The following is a 21,667-nucleotide window of genomic DNA, read 5'->3' as shown; positions in this document are numbered from 1 at the left end:
CTTACTATACATGGTCGTTTTTTTGTCGGAAAAAAAAGCCTTACTATACATGGTCGTTTTTTTGTCGGAAAAAAAGCCTTACTATACATGGTCATTTTTTTGTCTGAAAAAAAAAGCCTTACTATACATGGTCGTTTTTTTGTCGGAAAAACAAGCCTTACTATACATGGTCGTTTTTTTGTCAGAAAAAAAAGCCTTACTATACATGGTCGTTTTTTTGTCGGAAAAAAAAGCCTTACTATACATGGTCGTTTTTTTGTCGGAAAAAAACCCCTTACTATACATGGTCGTTTTTTTGTCGGAAAAAAAAGCCTTACTATACATGGTCGTTTTTTTGTCGGAAAAAAAGCCTTACTATACATGGTCGTTTTTTTGTCGGAAAAAAAAGCCTTACTATACATGGTCGTTTTTTTGTCGGAAAAAAAGCCTTACTATACATGGTCGTTTTTTTGTCGAAAAAAAAAAGCCTTACTATACATGGTCGTTTTTTTGTCGAAAAAAAAAAGCCTTACTATACATGGTCGTTTTTTTGTCGAAAAAAAAAGCCTTACTATACATGGTCGTTTTTTTGTCGGAAAAAAATGCCTTACTATACATGGTCATTTGGTTAGACTCAGCCTGGGATCGAACCCACAACCTACGTGTCTGAGGGTAGACAATCTACCACTAGACCAAAGGGCTGTTAGCCTGTTTACTGGAAAGAGGGGTAATGAGTTTAGTAAGTATGACTAGGATTTTAAAAAAAAAAAAAAAAAAAAAAAAGCCTTACTATACATGGTCGTTTTTGTGTCAGAAAAAAAAGCCTTACTATACATGGTCGTTTTTTTGTCGGAAAAAAAAGCCTTACTATACATGGTCGTTTTTTTGTCAGAAAAAAAAGCCTTACTATACATGGTCGTTTTTTTGTCGGAAAAAAAAGCCTTACTATACATGGTCGTTTTTTTGTCGGAAAAAAACCCCTTACTATACATGGTCGTTTTTTTGTCGGAAAAAAAAGCCTTACTATACATGGTCGTTTTTTTGTCGGAAAAAAAAGCCTTACTATACATGGTCGTATTTTGGCGGAAAAAAAAGCCTGAGTATACATGGTCGTTTTTTTGTCTGAAAAAAAAAGCCTTACTATACATGGTCGTTTTTTTGTCTGAAAAAAAAGCCTTACTATACATGGTCGTTTTTTTCTCGAAAAAAAAATCCTTACTATACATGGTCGTTTTTTTGTCGAAAAAAAAAAGCCTTACTATACATGGTCGTTTTTTTGTCGGAAGAAAAAGCCTTACTATACATGGTCGTTTTTTTGTCGAAAAAAAAAGCCTTACTATACATGGTCGTTTTTTTGTCGGAAAAAAAAGCCTTACTATACATGGTCGTTTTTTTGTCGGAAAAAAAGCCTTACTATACATGGTCATTTTTTTGTCGGAAAAAAAAAGCCTTACTATACATGGTCGGTTTTTTGTCTAAAAAAAAAGCCTTACTATACATGGTCGTTTTTTTGTCGAAAAAAAAAAGCCTTACTATATACACATGGTCGTTTTTTTGTCGGAAAAAAAAGCCTTACTATACATGGTCGTTTTTTTGTCGGAAAAAAAAGCCTTACTATACATGGTCGTTTTTTTGTCGGAAAAAAAGCCTTACTATACATGGTCATTTTTTTGTCTGAAAAAAAAAAGCCTTACTATACATGGTCGTTTTTTTGTCGGAAAAACAAGCCTTACTATACATGGTCGTTTTTTTGTCAGAAAAAAAAGCCTTACTATACATGGTCGTTTTTTTGTCGAAAAAAAAAGCCTTACTATACATGGTCGTTTTTTTGTCGGAAAAAAACCCCTTACTATACATGGTCGTTTTTTTGTCGGAAAAAAAAGCCTTACTATACATGGTCGTTTTTTTGTCGGAAAAAAAGCCTTACTATACATGGTCGTTTTTTTGTCGGAAAAAAAAGCCTTACTATACATGGTCGTTTTTTTGTCGGAAAAAAAGCCTTACTATACATGGTCGTTTTTTTGTCGAAAAAAAAAGCCTTACTATACATGGTCGTTTTTTTGTCTGAAAAAAAAGCCTTACTATACATGGTCGTTTTTTTGTCGAAAAAAAAATCCTTACTATACATGGTCGTTTTTTTGTCGAAAAAAAAAAGCCTTACTATACATGGTCGTTTTTTTGTCGGAAAAAAAAGCCTTACTATACATGGTCGTTTTTTTGTCGAAAAAAAAAGCCTTACTATACATGGTCGTTTTTTTGTCGGAAAAAAAAGCCTTACTATACATGGTCGTTTTTTTGTCGGAAAAAAAGCCTTACTATACATGGTCATTTTTTTGTCGGAAAAAAAAAGCCTTACTATACATGGTCGGTTTTTTGTCGAAAAAAAAAGCCTTACTATACATGGTCGTTTTTTTGTCGAAAAAAAAAAGCCTTACTATATATACATGGTCGTTTTTTTGTCGGAAAAAAAAGCCTTACTATACATGGTCGTTTTTTTGTCGGAAAAAAAAGCCTTACTATACATGGTCGTTTTTTTGTCAGAAAAAAAAAGCCTTACTATACATGGTCGTTTTTTTGTCGGAAAAAAAGCCTTACTATACATGGTCGTTTTTTTGTCGAAAAAAAAAGCCTTACTATACATGGTCGTTTTTTTGTCGAAAAAAAAGCCTTACTATACATGGTCGTTTTTTTGTCGGAAAAAAAGCCTTACTATACATGGTCGTTTTTTTGTCGAAAAAAAAAGCCTTACTATACATGGTCGTTTTTTTGTCGAAAAAAAAAGCCTTACTATACATGGTCGTTTTTTTGTCGAAAAAAAAAAAGCCTTACTATACATGGTCGTTTTTTTGTCGAAAAAAAAAGCCTTACTATACATGGTCGTTTTTTTGTCGGAAAAAAATGCCTTACTATACATGGTCATTTGGTTAGACTCAGCCTGGGATCGAACCCACAACCTACGTGTCTGAGGGTAGACAATCTACCACTAGACCAAAGGGCTGTTAGCCTGTTTACTGGAAAGAGGGGTAATGAGTTTAGTAAGTATGACTAGGATTTAAAAAAAAAAAAAAAAAAAAAAAGCCTTTCTATACATGGTCGTTTTTGTGTCAGAAAAAAAAGCCTTACTATACATGGTCGTTTTTTTGTCGGAAAAAAAAAGCCTTACTATACATGGTCGTTTTTGTGTCGGAAAAAAAAGCCTTACTATACATGGTCGCTTTTTTGTCGGAAAAAAAAGCCTTACTATACATGGTCGTTTTTTTGTCAGAAAAAAAAGCCTTACTATACATGGTCGTTTTTTTGTCGGAAAAAAAAGCCTTACTATACATGGTCGTTTTTTTGTCGGAAAAAAAAGCCTTACTATACATGGTCGTTTTTTTGTCGGAAAAAAAGCCTTACTATACATGGTCGTTTTTTTGTCGGAAAAAAAGCCTTGCTATACATGGTCGTTTTTTTGTTGGAAAAAAAAAAGCCTTACTATACATGGTCGTTTTTTTGTCGGAAAAAAAGCCTTACTATACATGGTCATTTTTTTGTCTGAAAAAAAAAGCCTTACTATACATGGTCGTTTTTTTGTCGGAAAAACAAGCCTTACTATACATGGTCGTTTTTTTGTCAGAAAAAAAAGCCTTACTATACATGGTCGTTTTTTTGTCGGAAAAAAAAGCCTTACTATACATGGTCGTTTTTTTGTCGGAAAAAAACCCCTTACTATACATGGTCGTTTTTTTGTCGGAAAAAAAAGCCTTACTATACATGGTCGTTTTTTTGTCGGAAAAAAAGCCTTACTATACATGGTCGTTTTTTTGTCGGAAAAAAAAGCCTTACTATACATGGTCGTTTTTTTGTCGGAAAAAAAGCCTTACTATACATGGTCGTTTTTTTGTCGAAAAAAAAAGCCTTACTATACATGGTCGTTTTTTTGTCTGAAAAAAAAGCCTTACTATACATGGTCGTTTTTTTCTCGAAAAAAAAATCCTTACTATACATGGTCGTTTTTTTGTCGGAAAAAAAAGCCTTACTATACATGGTCGTTTTTTTGTCGGAAAAAAAAGCCTTACTATACATGGTCGTTTTTTTCTCGAAAAAAAAAGCCTTACTATACATGGTCGTTTTTTTGTCGAAAAAAAAAGCCTTACTATACATGGTCGTTTTTTTGTCGGAAAAAAATGCCTTACTATACATGGTCATTTGGTTAGACTCAGCCTGGGATCGAACCCACAACCTACGTGTCTGAGGGTAGACAATCTACCACTAGACCAAAGGGCTGTTAGCCTGTTTACTGGAAAGAGGGGTAATGAGTTTAGTAAGTATGACTAGGATTTAAAAAAAAAAAAAAAAAAAAAAAAGCCTTACTATACATGGTCGTTTTTGTGTCAGAAAAAAAAGCCTTACTATACATGGTCGTTTTTTTGTCGGAAAAAAAAGCCTTACTATACATGGTCGTTTTTTTGTCAGAAAAAAAAGCCTTACTATACATGGTCGTTTTTTTGTCGGAAAAAAAAGCCTTACTATACATGGTCGTTTTTTTGTCGGAAAAAAACCCCTTACTATACATGGTCGTTTTTTTGTCGGAAAAAAAAGCCTTACTATACATGGTCGTTTTTTTGTCGGAAAAAAAAGCCTTACTATACATGGTCGTATTTTGGCGGAAAAAAAAGCCTGAGTATACATGGTCGTTTTTTTGTCTGAAAAAAAAAGCCTTACTATACATGGTCGTTTTTTTGTCTGAAAAAAAAGCCTTACTATACATGGTCGTTTTTTTCTCGAAAAAAAAATCCTTACTATACATGGTCGTTTTTTTGTCGAAAAAAAAAAGCCTTACTATACATGGTCGTTTTTTTGTCGGAAAAAAAGCCTTACTATACATGGTCGTTTTTTTGTCGGAAAAAAAAGCCTTACTATACATGGTCGTTTTTTTGTCGGAAAAAAAGCCTTACTATACATGGTCGTTTTTTGTCGAAAAAAAAAGCCTTACTATACATGGTCGTTTTTTTGTCTGAAAAAAAAGCCTTACTATACATGGTCGTTTTTTTCTCGAAAAAAAAATCCTTACTATACATGGTCGTTTTTTTGTCGAAAAAAAAAGCCTTACTATACATGGTCGTTTTTTTGTCGGAAAAAAACCCCTTACTATACATGGTCGTTTTTTTGTCGGAAAAAAAAGCCTTACTATACATGGTCGTTTTTTTGTCGGAAAAAAAGCCTTACTATACATGGTCGTTTTTTTGTCGGAAAAAAAAAAGCCTTACTATACATGGTCGTTTTTTTGTCGAAAAAAAAAGCCTTACTATACATGGTCGTTTTTTTGTCGAAAAAAAAAAAGCCTTACTATACATGGTCGTTTTTTTGTCGAAAAAAAAAGCCTTACTATACATGGTCGTTTTTTTGTCGGAAAAAAATGCCTTACTATACATGGTCATTTGGTTAGACTCAGCCTGGGATCGAACCCACAACCTACGTGTCTGAGGGTAGACAATCTACCACTAGACCAAAGGGCTGTTAGCCTGTTTACTGGAAAGAGGGGTAATGAGTTTAGTAAGTATGACTAGGATTTAAAAAAAAAAAAAAAAAAAAAAAAGCCTTACTATACATGGTCGTTTTTGTGTCAGAAAAAAAAGCCTTACTATACATGGTCGTTTTTTTGTCGGAAAAAAAAGCCTTACTATACATGGTCGTTTTTTTGTCAGAAAAAAAAGCCTTACTATACATGGTCGTTTTTTTGTCGGAAAAAAAAGCCTTACTATACATGGTCGTTTTTTTGTCGGAAAAAAACCCCTTACTATACATGGTCGTTTTTTTGTCGGAAAAAAAAGCCTTACTATACATGGTCGTTTTTTTGTCGGAAAAAAAAGCCTTACTATACATGGTCGTATTTTGGCGGAAAAAAAAGCCTGAGTATACATGGTCGTTTTTTTGTCTGAAAAAAAAAGCCTTACTATACATGGTCGTTTTTTTGTCTGAAAAAAAAGCCTTACTATACATGGTCGTTTTTTTCTCGAAAAAAAAATCCTTACTATACATGGTCGTTTTTTTGTCGAAAAAAAAAAGCCTTACTATACATGGTCGTTTTTTTGTCGGAAGAAAAAGCCTTACTATACATGGTCGTTTTTTTGTCGAAAAAAAAAGCCTTACTATACATGGTCGTTTTTTTGTCGGAAAAAAAAGCCTTACTATACATGGTCGTTTTTTTGTCGGAAAAAAAGCCTTACTATACATGGTCATTTTTTTGTCGGAAAAAAAAAGCCTTACTATACATGGTCGGTTTTTTGTCTAAAAAAAAAGCCTTACTATACATGGTCGTTTTTTTGTCGAAAAAAAAAAGCCTTACTATATACACATGGTCGTTTTTTTGTCGGAAAAAAAAGCCTTACTATACATGGTCGTTTTTTTGTCGGAAAAAAACCCCTTACTATACATGGTCGTTTTTTTGTCGGAAAAAAAAGCCTTACTATACATGGTCGTTTTTTTGTCGGAAAAAAAAGCCTTACTATACATGGTCGTATTTTGGCGGAAAAAAAAGCCTGAGTATACATGGTCGTTTTTTTGTCTGAAAAAAAAAGCCTTACTATACATGGTCGTTTTTTTGTCTGAAAAAAAAGCCTTACTATACATGGTCGTTTTTTTCTCGAAAAAAAAATCCTTACTATACATGGTCGTTTTTTTGTCGAAAAAAAAAAGCCTTACTATACATGGTCGTTTTTTTGTCGGAAAAAAAGCCTTACTATACATGGTCGTTTTTTTGTCGGAAAAAAAAGCCTTACTATACATGGTCGTTTTTTTGTCGGAAAAAAAGCCTTACTATACATGGTCGTTTTTTTGTCGAAAAAAAAAGCCTTACTATACATGGTCGTTTTTTTGTCTGAAAAAAAAGCCTTACTATACATGGTCGTTTTTTTCTCGAAAAAAAAATCCTTACTATACATGGTCGTTTTTTTGTCGAAAAAAAAAGCCTTACTATACATGGTCGTTTTTTTGTCGGAAAAAAACCCCTTACTATACATGGTCGTTTTTTTGTCGGAAAAAAAAGCCTTACTATACATGGTCGTTTTTTTGTCGGAAAAAAAGCCTTACTATACATGGTCGTTTTTTTGTCGGAAAAAAAAAAGCCTTACTATACATGGTCGTTTTTTTGTCGAAAAAAAAAGCCTTACTATACATGGTCGTTTTTTTGTCGAAAAAAAAAAAGCCTTACTATACATGGTCGTTTTTTTGTCGAAAAAAAAAGCCTTACTATACATGGTCGTTTTTTTGTCGGAAAAAAATGCCTTACTATACATGGTCATTTGGTTAGACTCAGCCTGGGATCGAACCCACAACCTACGTGTCTGAGGGTAGACAATCTACCACTAGACCAAAGGGCTGTTAGCCTGTTTACTGGAAAGAGGGGTAATGAGTTTAGTAAGTATGACTAGGATTTAAAAAAAAAAAAAAAAAAAAAAAAGCCTTACTATACATGGTCGTTTTTGTGTCAGAAAAAAAAGCCTTACTATACATGGTCGTTTTTTTGTCGGAAAAAAAAGCCTTACTATACATGGTCGTTTTTTTGTCAGAAAAAAAAGCCTTACTATACATGGTCGTTTTTTTGTCGGAAAAAAAAGCCTTACTATACATGGTCGTTTTTTTGTCGGAAAAAAACCCCTTACTATACATGGTCGTTTTTTTGTCGGAAAAAAAAGCCTTACTATACATGGTCGTTTTTTTGTCGGAAAAAAAAGCCTTACTATACATGGTCGTATTTTGGCGGAAAAAAAAGCCTGAGTATACATGGTCGTTTTTTTGTCTGAAAAAAAAAGCCTTACTATACATGGTCGTTTTTTTGTCTGAAAAAAAAGCCTTACTATACATGGTCGTTTTTTTCTCGAAAAAAAAATCCTTACTATACATGGTCGTTTTTTTGTCGAAAAAAAAAAGCCTTACTATACATGGTCGTTTTTTTGTCGGAAGAAAAAGCCTTACTATACATGGTCGTTTTTTTGTCGAAAAAAAAAGCCTTACTATACATGGTCGTTTTTTTGTCGGAAAAAAAAGCCTTACTATACATGGTCGTTTTTTTGTCGGAAAAAAAGCCTTACTATACATGGTCATTTTTTTGTCGGAAAAAAAAAGCCTTACTATACATGGTCGGTTTTTTGTCTAAAAAAAAAGCCTTACTATACATGGTCGTTTTTTTGTCGAAAAAAAAAAGCCTTACTATATACACATGGTCGTTTTTTTGTCGGAAAAAAAAGCCTTACTATACATGGTCGTTTTTTTGTCGGAAAAAAAAGCCTTACTATACATGGTCGTTTTTTTGTCGGAAAAAAAGCCTTACTATACATGGTCATTTTTTTGTCTGAAAAAAAAAAGCCTTACTATACATGGTCGTTTTTTTGTCGGAAAAACAAGCCTTACTATACATGGTCGTTTTTTTGTCAGAAAAAAAAGCCTTACTATACATGGTCGTTTTTTTGTCGAAAAAAAAAGCCTTACTATACATGGTCGTTTTTTTGTCGGAAAAAAACCCCTTACTATACATGGTCGTTTTTTTGTCGGAAAAAAAAGCCTTACTATACATGGTCGTTTTTTTGTCGGAAAAAAAGCCTTACTATACATGGTCGTTTTTTTGTCGGAAAAAAAAGCCTTACTATACATGGTCGTTTTTTTGTCGGAAAAAAAGCCTTACTATACATGGTCGTTTTTTTGTCGAAAAAAAAAAGCCTTACTATACATGGTCGTTTTTTTGTCTGAAAAAAAAGCCTTACTATACATGGTCGTTTTTTTGTCGAAAAAAAAATCCTTACTATACATGGTCGTTTTTTTGTCGAAAAAAAAAAGCCTTACTATACATGGTCGTTTTTTTGTCGGAAAAAAAAGCCTTACTATACATGGTCGTTTTTTTGTCGAAAAAAAAAGCCTTACTATACATGGTCGTTTTTTTGTCGGAAAAAAAAGCCTTACTATACATGGTCGTTTTTTTGTCGGAAAAAAAGCCTTACTATACATGGTCATTTTTTTGTCGGAAAAAAAAAGCCTTACTATACATGGTCGGTTTTTTGTCGAAAAAAAAAGCCTTACTATACATGGTCGTTTTTTTGTCGAAAAAAAAAAGCCTTACTATATATACATGGTCGTTTTTTTGTCGGAAAAAAAAGCCTTACTATACATGGTCGTTTTTTTGTCGGAAAAAAAAGCCTTACTATACATGGTCGTTTTTTTGTCGGAAAAAAAGCCTTACTATACATGGTCATTTTTTTGTCTGAAAAAAAAAGCCTTACTATACATGGTCGTTTTTTTGTCGGAAAAACAAGCCTTACTATACATGGTCGTTTTTTTGTCAGAAAAAAAAGCCTTACTATACATGGTCGTTTTTTTGTCGGAAAAAAAAGCCTTACTATACATGGTCGTTTTTTTGTCGGAAAAAAACCCCTTACTATACATGGTCGTTTTTTTTGTCGGAAAAAAAAGCCTTACTATACATGGTCGTTTTTTTGTCGGAAAAAAAGCCTTACTATACATGGTCGTTTTTTTGTCGGAAAAAAAAGCCTTACTATACATGGTCGTTTTTTTGTCGGAAAAAAAGCCTTACTATACATGGTCGTTTTTTTGTCGAAAAAAAAAGCCTTACTATACATGGTCGTTTTTTTGTCGAAAAAAAAAGCCTTACTATACATGGTCGTTTTTTTGTCGAAAAAAAAAAAGCCTTACTATACATGGTCGTTTTTTTGTCGAAAAAAAAAGCCTTACTATACATGGTCGTTTTTTTGTCGGAAAAAAATGCCTTACTATACATGGTCATTTGGTTAGACTCAGCCTGGGATCGAACCCACAACCTACGTGTCTGAGGGTAGACAATCTACCACTAGACCAAAGGGCTGTTAGCCTGTTTACTGGAAAGAGGGGTAATGAGTTTAGTAAGTATGACTAGGATTTAAAAAAAAAAAAAAAAAAAAAAAGCCTTTCTATACATGGTCGTTTTTGTGTCAGAAAAAAAAGCCTTACTATACATGGTCGCTTTTTTGTCGGAAAAAAAAGCCTTACTATACATGGTCGTTTTTTTGTCAGAAAAAAAAGCCTTACTATACATGGTCGTTTTTTTGTCGGAAAAAAAAGCCTTACTATACATGGTCGTTTTTTTGTCGGAAAAAAAAGCCTTACTATACATGGTCGTTTTTTTGTCGGAAAAAAAGCCTTACTATACATGGTCGTTTTTTTGTCGGAAAAAAAGCCTTGCTATACATGGTCGTTTTTTTGTTGGAAAAAAAAAAGCCTTACTATACATGGTCGTTTTTTTGTCGGAAAAAAAGCCTTACTATACATGGTCATTTTTTTGTCTGAAAAAAAAAGCCTTACTATACATGGTCGTTTTTTTGTCGGAAAAACAAGCCTTACTATACATGGTCGTTTTTTTGTCAGAAAAAAAAGCCTTACTATACATGGTCGTTTTTTTGTCGGAAAAAAAAGCCTTACTATACATGGTCGTTTTTTTGTCGGAAAAAAACCCCTTACTATACATGGTCGTTTTTTTGTCGGAAAAAAAAGCCTTACTATACATGGTCGTTTTTTTGTCGGAAAAAAAGCCTTACTATACATGGTCGTTTTTTTGTCGGAAAAAAAAGCCTTACTATACATGGTCGTTTTTTTGTCGGAAAAAAAGCCTTACTATACATGGTCGTTTTTTTGTCGAAAAAAAAAGCCTTACTATACATGGTCGTTTTTTTGTCTGAAAAAAAAGCCTTACTATACATGGTCGTTTTTTTCTCGAAAAAAAAATCCTTACTATACATGGTCGTTTTTTTGTCGGAAAAAAAAGCCTTACTATACATGGTCGTTTTTTTGTCGGAAAAAAAAGCCTTACTATACATGGTCGTTTTTTTGTCGGAAAAAAACCCCTTACTATACATGGTCGTTTTTTTGTCGGAAAAAAAAGCCTTACTATACATGGTCGTTTTTTTGTCGGAAAAAAAGCCTTACTATACATGGTCGTTTTTTTGTCGGAAAAAAAAGCCTTACTATACATGGTCGTTTTTTTGTCGGAAAAAAAGCCTTACTATACATGGTCGTTTTTTTGTCGAAAAAAAAAGCCTTACTATACATGGTCGTTTTTTTGTCTGAAAAAAAAGCCTTACTATACATGGTCGTTTTTTTCTCGAAAAAAAAATCCTTACTATACATGGTCGTTTTTTTGTCGAAAAAAAAAGCCTTACTATACATGGTCGTTTTTTTGTCGGAAAAAAACCCCTTACTATACATGGTCGTTTTTTTGTCGGAAAAAAAAGCCTTACTATACATGGTCGTTTTTTTGTCGGAAAAAAAGCCTTACTATACATGGTCGTTTTTTTGTCGGAAAAAAAAGCCTTACTATACATGGTCGTTTTTTTGTCGGAAAAAAAGCCTTACTATACATGGTCGTTTTTTTGTCGAAAAAAAAAGCCTTACTATACATGGTCGTTTTTTTGTCTGAAAAAAAAGCCTTACTATACATGGTCGTTTTTTTCTCGAAAAAAAAATCCTTACTATACATGGTCGTTTTTTTGTCGAAAAAAAAAAGCCTTACTATACATGGTCGTTTTTTTGTCGGAAAAAAAAGCCTTACTATACATGGTCGTTTTTTTGTCGAAAAAAAAAGCCTTACTATACATGGTCGTTTTTTTGTCGGAAAAAAAAGCCTTACTATACATGGTCGTTTTTTTGTCGGAAAAAAAGCCTTACTATACATGGTCATTTTTTTGTCGGAAAAAAAAAGCCTTACTATACATGGTCGGTTTTTTGTCGAAAAAAAAAGCCTTACTATACATGGTCGTTTTTTTGTCGAAAAAAAAAAGCCTTACTATATATACATGGTCGTTTTTTTGTCGGAAAAAAAAGCCTTACTATACATGGTCGTTTTTTTGTCGGAAAAAAAAGCCTTACTATACATGGTCGTTTTTTTGTCGGAAAAAAAGCCTTACTATACATGGTCATTTTTTTGTCTGAAAAAAAAAGCCTTACTATACATGGTCGTTTTTTTGTCGGAAAAACAAGCCTTACTATACATGGTCGTTTTTTTGTCAGAAAAAAAAGCCTTACTATACATGGTCGTTTTTTTGTCGGAAAAAAAAGCCTTACTATACATGGTCGTTTTTTTGTCGGAAAAAAACCCCTTACTATACATGGTCGTTTTTTTGTCGGAAAAAAAAGCCTTACTATACATGGTCGTTTTTTTGTCGGAAAAAAAGCCTTACTATACATGGTCGTTTTTTTGTCGGAAAAAAAAGCCTTACTATACATGGTCGTTTTTTTGTCGGAAAAAAAGCCTTACTATACATGGTCGTTTTTTTGTCGAAAAAAAAAAAGCCTTACTATACATGGTCGTTTTTTTGTCGAAAAAAAAAGCCTTACTATACATGGTCGTTTTTTTGTCGGAAAAAAATGCCTTACTATACATGGTCATTTGGTTAGACTCAGCCTGGGATCGAACCCACAACCTACGTGTCTGAGGGTAGACAATCTACCACTAGACCAAAGGGCTGTTAGCCTGTTTACTGGAAAGAGGGGTAATGAGTTTAGTAAGTATGACTAGGATTTAAAAAAAAAAAAAAAAAAAAAAAGCCTTACTATACATGGTCGTTTTTGTGTCAGAAAAAAAAGCCTTACTATACATGGTCGTTTTTGTGTCGGAAAAAAAAGCCTTACTATACATGGTCGCTTTTTTGTCGGAAAAAAAAGCCTTACTATACATGGTCGTTTTTTTGTCAGAAAAAAAAGCCTTACTATACATGGTCGTTTTTTTGTCGGAAAAAAAAGCCTTACTATACATGGTCGTTTTTTTGTCGGAAAAAAAAGCCTTACTATACATGGTCGTTTTTTTGTCGGAAAAAAAGCCTTGCTATACATGGTCGTTTTTTTGTTGGAAAAAAAAAAGCCTTACTATACATGGTCGTTTTTTTGTCGGAAAAAAAGCCTTACTATACATGGTCATTTTTTTGTCTGAAAAAAAAAGCCTTACTATACATGGTCGTTTTTTTGTCGGAAAAACAAGCCTTACTATACATGGTCGTTTTTTTGTCAGAAAAAAAAGCCTTACTATACATGGTCGTTTTTTTGTCGGAAAAAAAAGCCTTACTATACATGGTCGTTTTTTTGTCGGAAAAAAACCCCTTACTATACATGGTCGTTTTTTTGTCGGAAAAAAAAGCCTTACTATACATGGTCGTTTTTTTGTCGGAAAAAAAGCCTTACTATACATGGTCGTTTTTTTGTCGGAAAAAAAAGCCTTACTATACATGGTCGTTTTTTTGTCGGAAAAAAAGCCTTACTATACATGGTCGTTTTTTTGTCGAAAAAAAAAGCCTTACTATACATGGTCGTTTTTTTGTCTGAAAAAAAAGCCTTACTATACATGGTCGTTTTTTTCTCGAAAAAAAAATCCTTACTATACATGGTCGTTTTTTTGTCGGAAAAAAAAGCCTTACTATACATGGTCGTTTTTTTGTCGGAAAAAAAAGCCTTACTATACATGGTCGTTTTTTTGTCGGAAAAAAACCCCTTACTATACATGGTCGTTTTTTTGTCGGAAAAAAAAGCCTTACTATACATGGTCGTTTTTTTGTCGGAAAAAAAGCCTTACTATACATGGTCGTTTTTTTGTCGGAAAAAAAAGCCTTACTATACATGGTCGTTTTTTTGTCGGAAAAAAAGCCTTACTATACATGGTCGTTTTTTTGTCGAAAAAAAAAGCCTTACTATACATGGTCGTTTTTTTGTCTGAAAAAAAAGCCTTACTATACATGGTCGTTTTTTTCTCGAAAAAAAAATCCTTACTATACATGGTCGTTTTTTTGTCGAAAAAAAAAGCCTTACTATACATGGTCGTTTTTTTGTCGGAAAAAAACCCCTTACTATACATGGTCGTTTTTTTGTCGGAAAAAAAAGCCTTACTATACATGGTCGTTTTTTTGTCGGAAAAAAAGCCTTACTATACATGGTCGTTTTTTTGTCGGAAAAAAAAGCCTTACTATACATGGTCGTTTTTTTGTCGGAAAAAAAGCCTTACTATACATGGTCGTTTTTTTGTCGAAAAAAAAAGCCTTACTATACATGGTCGTTTTTTTGTCTGAAAAAAAAGCCTTACTATACATGGTCGTTTTTTTCTCGAAAAAAAAATCCTTACTATACATGGTCGTTTTTTTGTCGAAAAAAAAAAGCCTTACTATACATGGTCGTTTTTTTGTCGGAAAAAAAAGCCTTACTATACATGGTCGTTTTTTTGTCGAAAAAAAAAGCCTTACTATACATGGTCGTTTTTTTGTCGGAAAAAAAAGCCTTACTATACATGGTCGTTTTTTTGTCGGAAAAAAAGCCTTACTATACATGGTCATTTTTTTGTCGGAAAAAAAAAGCCTTACTATACATGGTCGGTTTTTTGTCGAAAAAAAAAGCCTTACTATACATGGTCGTTTTTTTGTCGAAAAAAAAAAGCCTTACTATATATACATGGTCGTTTTTTTGTCGGAAAAAAAAGCCTTACTATACATGGTCGTTTTTTTGTCGGAAAAAAAAGCCTTACTATACATGGTCGTTTTTTTGTCGGAAAAAAAGCCTTACTATACATGGTCATTTTTTTGTCTGAAAAAAAAAGCCTTACTATACATGGTCGTTTTTTTGTCGGAAAAACAAGCCTTACTATACATGGTCGTTTTTTTGTCAGAAAAAAAAGCCTTACTATACATGGTCGTTTTTTTGTCGGAAAAAAAAGCCTTACTATACATGGTCGTTTTTTTGTCGGAAAAAAACCCCTTACTATACATGGTCGTTTTTTTGTCGGAAAAAAAAGCCTTACTATACATGGTCGTTTTTTTGTCGGAAAAAAAGCCTTACTATACATGGTCGTTTTTTTGTCGGAAAAAAAAGCCTTACTATACATGGTCGTTTTTTTGTCGGAAAAAAAGCCTTACTATACATGGTCGTTTTTTTGTCGAAAAAAAAAGCCTTACTATACATGGTCGTTTTTTTGTCGAAAAAAAAAGCCTTACTATACATGGTCGTTTTTTTGTCGAAAAAAAAAAAGCCTTACTATACATGGTCGTTTTTTTGTCGAAAAAAAAAGCCTTACTATACATGGTCGTTTTTTTGTCGGAAAAAAATGCCTTACTATACATGGTCATTTGGTTAGACTCAGCCTGGGATCGAACCCACAACCTACGTGTCTGAGGGTAGACAATCTACCACTAGACCAAAGGGCTGTTAGCCTGTTTACTGGAAAGAGGGGTAATGAGTTTAGTAAGTATGACTAGGATTTTAAAAAAAAAAAAAAAAAAAAAAAAGCCTTACTATACATGGTCGTTTTTGTGTCAGAAAAAAAAGCCTTACTATACATGGTCGTTTTTTTGTCGGAAAAAAAAGCCTTACTATACATGGTCGTTTTTGTGTCGGAAAAAAAAGCCTTACTATACATGGTCGCTTTTTTGTCGGAAAAAAAAGCCTTACTATACATGGTCGTTTTTTTGTCAGAAAAAAAAGCCTTACTATACATGGTCGTTTTTTTGTCGGAAAAAAAAGCCTTACTATACATGGTCGTTTTTTTGTCGGAAAAAAAAGCCTTACTATACATGGTCGTTTTTTTGTCGGAAAAAAAGCCTTGCTATACATGGTCGTTTTTTTGTTGGAAAAAAAAAAGCCTTACTATACATGGTCGTTTTTTTGTCGGAAAAAAAGCCTTACTATACATGGTCATTTTTTTGTCTGAAAAAAAAAGCCTTACTATACATGGTCGTTTTTTTGTCGGAAAAACAAGCCTTACTATACATGGTCGTTTTTTTGTCAGAAAAAAAAGCCTTACTATACATGGTCGTTTTTTTGTCGGAAAAAAAAGCCTTACTATACATGGTCGTTTTTTTGTCGGAAAAAAACCCCTTACTATACATGGTCGTTTTTTTGTCGGAAAAAAAAGCCTTACTATACATGGTCGTTTTTTTGTCGGAAAAAAAGACTTACTATACATGGTCGTTTTTTTGTCGGAAAAAAAAGCCTTACTATACATGGTCGTTTTTTTGTCGGAAAAAAAGCCTTACTATACATGGTCGTTTTTTTGTCGAAAAAAAAAGCCTTACTATACATGGTCGTTTTTTTGTCTGAAAAAAAAGCCTTACTATACATGGTCGTTTTTTTCTCGAAAAAAAAATCCTTACTATACATGGTCGTTTTTTTGTCGGAAAAAAAAGCCTTACTATACATGGTCGTTTTTGTGTCGGAAAAAAAAGCCTTACTATACATGGTCGCTTTTTTGTCGGAAAAAAAAGCCTTACTATACATGGTCGTTTTTTTGTCAGAAAAAAAAGCCTTACTATACATGGTCGTTTTTTTGTCGGAAAAAAAAGCCTTACTATACATGGTCGTTTTTTTGTCGGAAAAAAAAGCCTTACTATACATGGTCGTTTTTTTGTCGGAAAAAAAGCCTTACTATACATGGTCGTTTTTTTGTCGGAAAAAAAGCCTTGCTATACATGGTCGTTTTTTTGTTGGAAAAAAAAAAGCCTTACTATACATGGTCGTTTTTTTGTCGGAAAAAAAGCCTTACTATACATGGTCATTTTTTTGTCGGAAAAAAAAAGCCTTACTATACATGGTCGGTTTTTTGTCGAAAAAAAAAGCCTTACTATACATGGTCGTTTTTTTGTCGAAAAAAAAAAGCCTTACTATATATACATGGTCGTTTTTTTGTCGGAAAAAAAAGCCTTACTATACATGGTCGTTTTTTTGTCGGAAAAAAAAGCCTTACTATACATGGTCGTTTTTTTGTCGGAAAAAAAGCCTTACTATACATGGTCATTTTTTTGTCTGAAAAAAAAAGCCTTACTATACATGGTCGTTTTTTTGTCGGAAAAACAAGCCTTACTATACATGGTCGTTTTTTTGTCAGAAAAAAAAGCCTTACTATACATGGTCGTTTTTTTGTCGGAAAAAAAAGCCTTACTATACATGGTCGTTTTTTTGTCGGAAAAAAACCCCTTACTATACATGGTCGTTTTTTTGTCGGAAAAAAAAGCCTTACTATACATGGTCGTTTTTTTGTCGGAAAAAAAGCCTTACTATACATGGTCGTTTTTTTGTCGGAAAAAAAAGCCTTACTATACATGGTCGTTTTTTTGTCGGAAAAAAAGCCTTACTATACATGGTCGTTTTTTTGTCGAAAAAAAAAGCCTTACTATACATGGTCGTTTTTTTGTCTGAAAAAAAAGCCTTACTATACATGGTCGTTTTTTTCTCGAAAAAAAAAGCCTTACTATACATGGTCGTTTTTTTGTCGAAAAAAAAAGCCTTACTATACATGGTCGTTTTTTTGTCGGAAAAAAATGCCTTACTATACATGGTCATTTGGTTAGACTCAGCCTGGGATCGAACCCACAACCTACGTGTCTGAGGGTAGACAATCTACCACTAGACCAAAGGGCTGTTAGCCTGTTTACTGGAAAGAGGGGTAATGAGTTTAGTAAGTATGACTAGGATTTAAAAAAAAAAAAAAAAAAAAAAAGCCTTACTATACATGGTCGTTTTTGTGTCAGAAAAAAAAGCCTTACTATACATGGTCGTTTTTTTGTCGGAAAAAAAAGCCTTACTATACATGGTCGTTTTTTTGTCAGAAAAAAAAGCCTTACTATACATGGTCGTTTTTTTGTCGGAAAAAAAAGCCTTACTATACATGGTCGTTTTTTTGTCGGAAAAAAACCCCTTACTATACATGGTCGTTTTTTTGTCGGAAAAAAAAGCCTTACTATACATGGTCGTTTTTTTGTCGGAAAAAAAAGCCTTACTATACATGGTCGTATTTTGGCGGAAAAAAAAGCCTGAGTATACATGGTCGTTTTTTTGTCTGAAAAAAAAAGCCTTACTATACATGGTCGTTTTTTTGTCTGAAAAAAAAGCCTTACTATACATGGTCGTTTTTTTCTCGAAAAAAAAATCCTTACTATACATGGTCGTTTTTTTGTCGAAAAAAAAAAGCCTTACTATACATGGTCGTTTTTTTGTCGGAAGAAAAAGCCTTACTATACATGGTCGTTTTTTTGTCGAAAAAAAAAGCCTTACTATACATGGTCGTTTTTTTGTCGGAAAAAAAAGCCTTACTATACATGGTCGTTTTTTTGTCGGAAAAAAAGCCTTACTATACATGGTCATTTTTTTGTCGGAAAAAAAAAGCCTTACTATACATGGTCGGTTTTTTGTCTAAAAAAAAAAGCCTTACTATACATGGTCGTTTTTTTGTCGAAAAAAAAAAGCCTTACTATATACACATGGTCGTTTTTTTGTCGGAAAAAAAAGCCTTACTATACATGGTCGTTTTTTTGTCGGAAAAAAACCCCTTACTATACATGGTCGTTTTTTTGTCGGAAAAAAAAGCCTTACTATACATGGTCGTTTTTTTGTCGGAAAAAAAAGCCTTACTATACATGGTCGTATTTTGGCGGAAAAAAAAGCCTGAGTATACATGGTCGTTTTTTTGTCTGAAAAAAAAAGCCTTACTATACATGGTCGTTTTTTTGTCTGAAAAAAAAGCCTTACTATACATGGTCGTTTTTTTCTCGAAAAAAAAATCCTTACTATACATGGTCGTTTTTTTGTCGAAAAAAAAAAGCCTTACTATACATGGTCGTTTTTTTGTCGGAAAAAAAGCCTTACTATACATGGTCGTTTTTTTGTCGGAAAAAAAAGCCTTACTATACATGGTCGTTTTTTTGTCGGAAAAAAAGCCTTACTATACATGGTCGTTTTTTTGTCGAAAAAAAAAGCCTTACTATACATGGTCGTTTTTTTGTCTGAAAAAAAAGCCTTACTATACATGGTCGTTTTTTTCTCGAAAAAAAAATCCTTACTATACATGGTCGTTTTTTTGTCGAAAAAAAAAGCCTTACTATACATGGTCGTTTTTTTGTCGGAAAAAAACCCCTTACTATACATGGTCGTTTTTTTGTCGGAAAAAAAAGCCTTACTATACATGGTCGTTTTTTTGTCGGAAAAAAAGCCTTACTATACATGGTCGTTTTTTTGTCGGAAAAAAAAAAGCCTTACTATACATGGTCGTTTTTTTGTCGAAAAAAAAAGCCTTACTATACATGGTCGTTTTTTTGTCGAAAAAAAAAAAGCCTTACTATACATGGTCGTTTTTTTGTCGAAAAAAAAAGCCTTACTATACATGGTCGTTTTTTTGTCGGAAAAAAATGCCTTACTATACATGGTCATTTGGTTAGACTCAGCCTGGGATCGAACCCACAACCTACGTGTCTGAGGGTAGACAATCTACCACTAGACCAAAGGGCTGTTAGCCTGTTTACTGGAAAGAGGGGTAATGAGTTTAGTAAGTATGACTAGGATTTAAAAAAAAAAAAAAAAAAAAAAAAGCCTTACTATACATGGTCGTTTTTGTGTCAGAAAAAAAAGCCTTACTATACATGGTCGTTTTTTTGTCGGAAAAAAAAGCCTTACTATACATGGTCGTTTTTTTGTCAGAAAAAAAAGCCTTACTATACATGGTCGTTTTTTTGTCGGAAAAAAAAGCCTTACTATACATGGTCGTTTTTTTGTCGGAAAAAAACCCCTTACTATACATGGTCGTTTTTTTGTCGGAAAAAAAAGCCTTACTATACATGGTCGTTTTTTTGTCGGAAAAAAAGCCTTACTATACATGGTCGTTTTTTTGTCGGAAAAAAAAGCCTTACTATACATGGTCGTTTTTTTGTCGGAAAAAAAGCCTTACTATACATGGTCGTTTTTTTGTCGAAAAAAAAAAAGCCTTACTATACATGGTCGTTTTTTTGTCGAAAAAAAAAGCCTTACTATACATGGTCGTTTTTTTGTCGGAAAAAAATGCCTTACTATACATGGTCATTTGGTTAGACTCAGCCTGGGATCGAACCCACAACCTACGTGTCTGAGGGTAGACAATCTACCACTAGACCAAAGGGCTGTTAGCCTGTTTACTGGAAAGAGGGGTAATGAGTTTAGTAAGTATGACTAGGATTTTAAAAAAAAAAAAAAAAAAAAAAAGCCTTACTATACATGGTCGTTTTTGTGTCAGAAAAAAAAGCCTTACTATACATGGTCGTTTTTTTGTCGGAAAAAAAAGCCTTACTATACATGGTCGTTTTTGTGTCGGAAAAAAAAGCCTTACTATACATGGTCGTTTTTTTGTCGGAAAAAAAGCCTTACTATACATGGTCATTTTTTTGTCGGAAAAAAAAAGCCTTACTATACATGGTCGGTTTTTTGTCGAAAAAAAAAGCCTTACTATACATGGTCGTTTTTTTGTCGAAAAAAAAAAGCCTTACTATATATACATGGTCGTTTTTTTGTCGGAAAAAAAAGCCTTACTATACATGGTCGTTTTTTTGTCGGAAAAAAAAGCCTTACTATACATGGTCGTTTTTTTGTCGGAAAAAAAGCCTTACTATACATGGTCATTTTTTTGTCTGAAAAAAAAAGCCTTACTATACATGGTCGTTTTTTTGTCGGAAAAACAAGCCTTACTATACATGGTCGTTTTTTTGTCAGAAAAAAAAGCCTTACTATACATGGTCGTTTTTTTGTCGGAAAAAAAAGCCTTACTATACATGGTCGTTTTTTTGTCGGAAAAAAACCCCTTACTATACATGGTCGTTTTTTTGTCGGAAAAAAAAGCCTTACTATACATGGTCGTTTTTTTGTCGGAAAAAAAGCCTTACTATACATGGTCGTTTTTTTGTCGGAAAAAAAAGCCTTACTATACATGGTCGTTTTTTTGTCGGAAAAAAAGCCTTACTATACATGGTCGTTTTTTTGTCGAAAAAAAAAGCCTTACTATACATGGTCGTTTTTTTGTCGAAAAAAAAAGCCTTACTATACATGGTCGTTTTTTTGTCGAAAAAAAAAAAGCCTTACTATACATGGTCGTTTTTTTGTCGAAAAAAAAAGCCTTACTATACATGGTCGTTTTTTTGTCGGAAAAAAATGCCTTACTATACATGGTCATTTGGTTAGACTCAGCCTGGGATCGAACCCACAACCTACGTGTCTGAGGGTAGACAATCTACCACTAGACCAAAGGGCTGTTAGCCTGTTTACTGGAAAGAGGGGTAATGAGTTTAGTAAGTATGACTAGGATTTAAAAAAAAAAAAAAAAAAAAAAAAAGCCTTACTATACATGGTCGTTTTTGTGTCAGAAAAAAAAGCCTTACTATACATGGTCGTTTTTTTGTCGGAAAAAAAAGCCTTACTATACATGGTCGTTTTTGTGTCGGAAAAAAAAGCCTTACTATACATGGTCGCTTTTTTGTCGGAAAAAAAAGCCTTACTATACATGGTCGTTTTTTTGTCAGAAAAAAAAGCCTTACTATACATGGTCGTTTTTTTGTCGGAAAAAAAAGCCTTACTATACATGGTCGTTTTTTTGTCGGAAAAAAAAGCCTTACTATACATGGTCGTTTTTTTGTCGGAAAAAAAGCCTTGCTATACATGGTCGTTTTTTTGTTGGAAAAAAAAAAGCCTTACTATACATGGTCGTTTTTTTGTCGGAAAAAAAGCCTTACTATACATGGTCATTTTTTTGTCTGAAAAAAAAAGCCTTACTATACATGGTCGTTTTTTTGTCGGAAAAACAAGCCTTACTATACATGGTCGTTTTTTTGTCAGAAAAAAAAGCCTTACTATACATGGTCGTTTTTTTGTCGGAAAAAAAAGCCTTACTATACATGGTCGTTTT

The sequence above is a fragment of the Festucalex cinctus genome, chromosome 17 (assembly GCF_051991245.1).
Source record: "Festucalex cinctus isolate MCC-2025b chromosome 17, RoL_Fcin_1.0, whole genome shotgun sequence".
Classification (NCBI taxonomy): domain Eukaryota; kingdom Metazoa; phylum Chordata; class Actinopteri; order Syngnathiformes; family Syngnathidae; genus Festucalex; species Festucalex cinctus.
The sequence above is the reverse complement of the archived record's forward strand: the minus strand, read 5'-3'. Positions refer to the sequence as shown.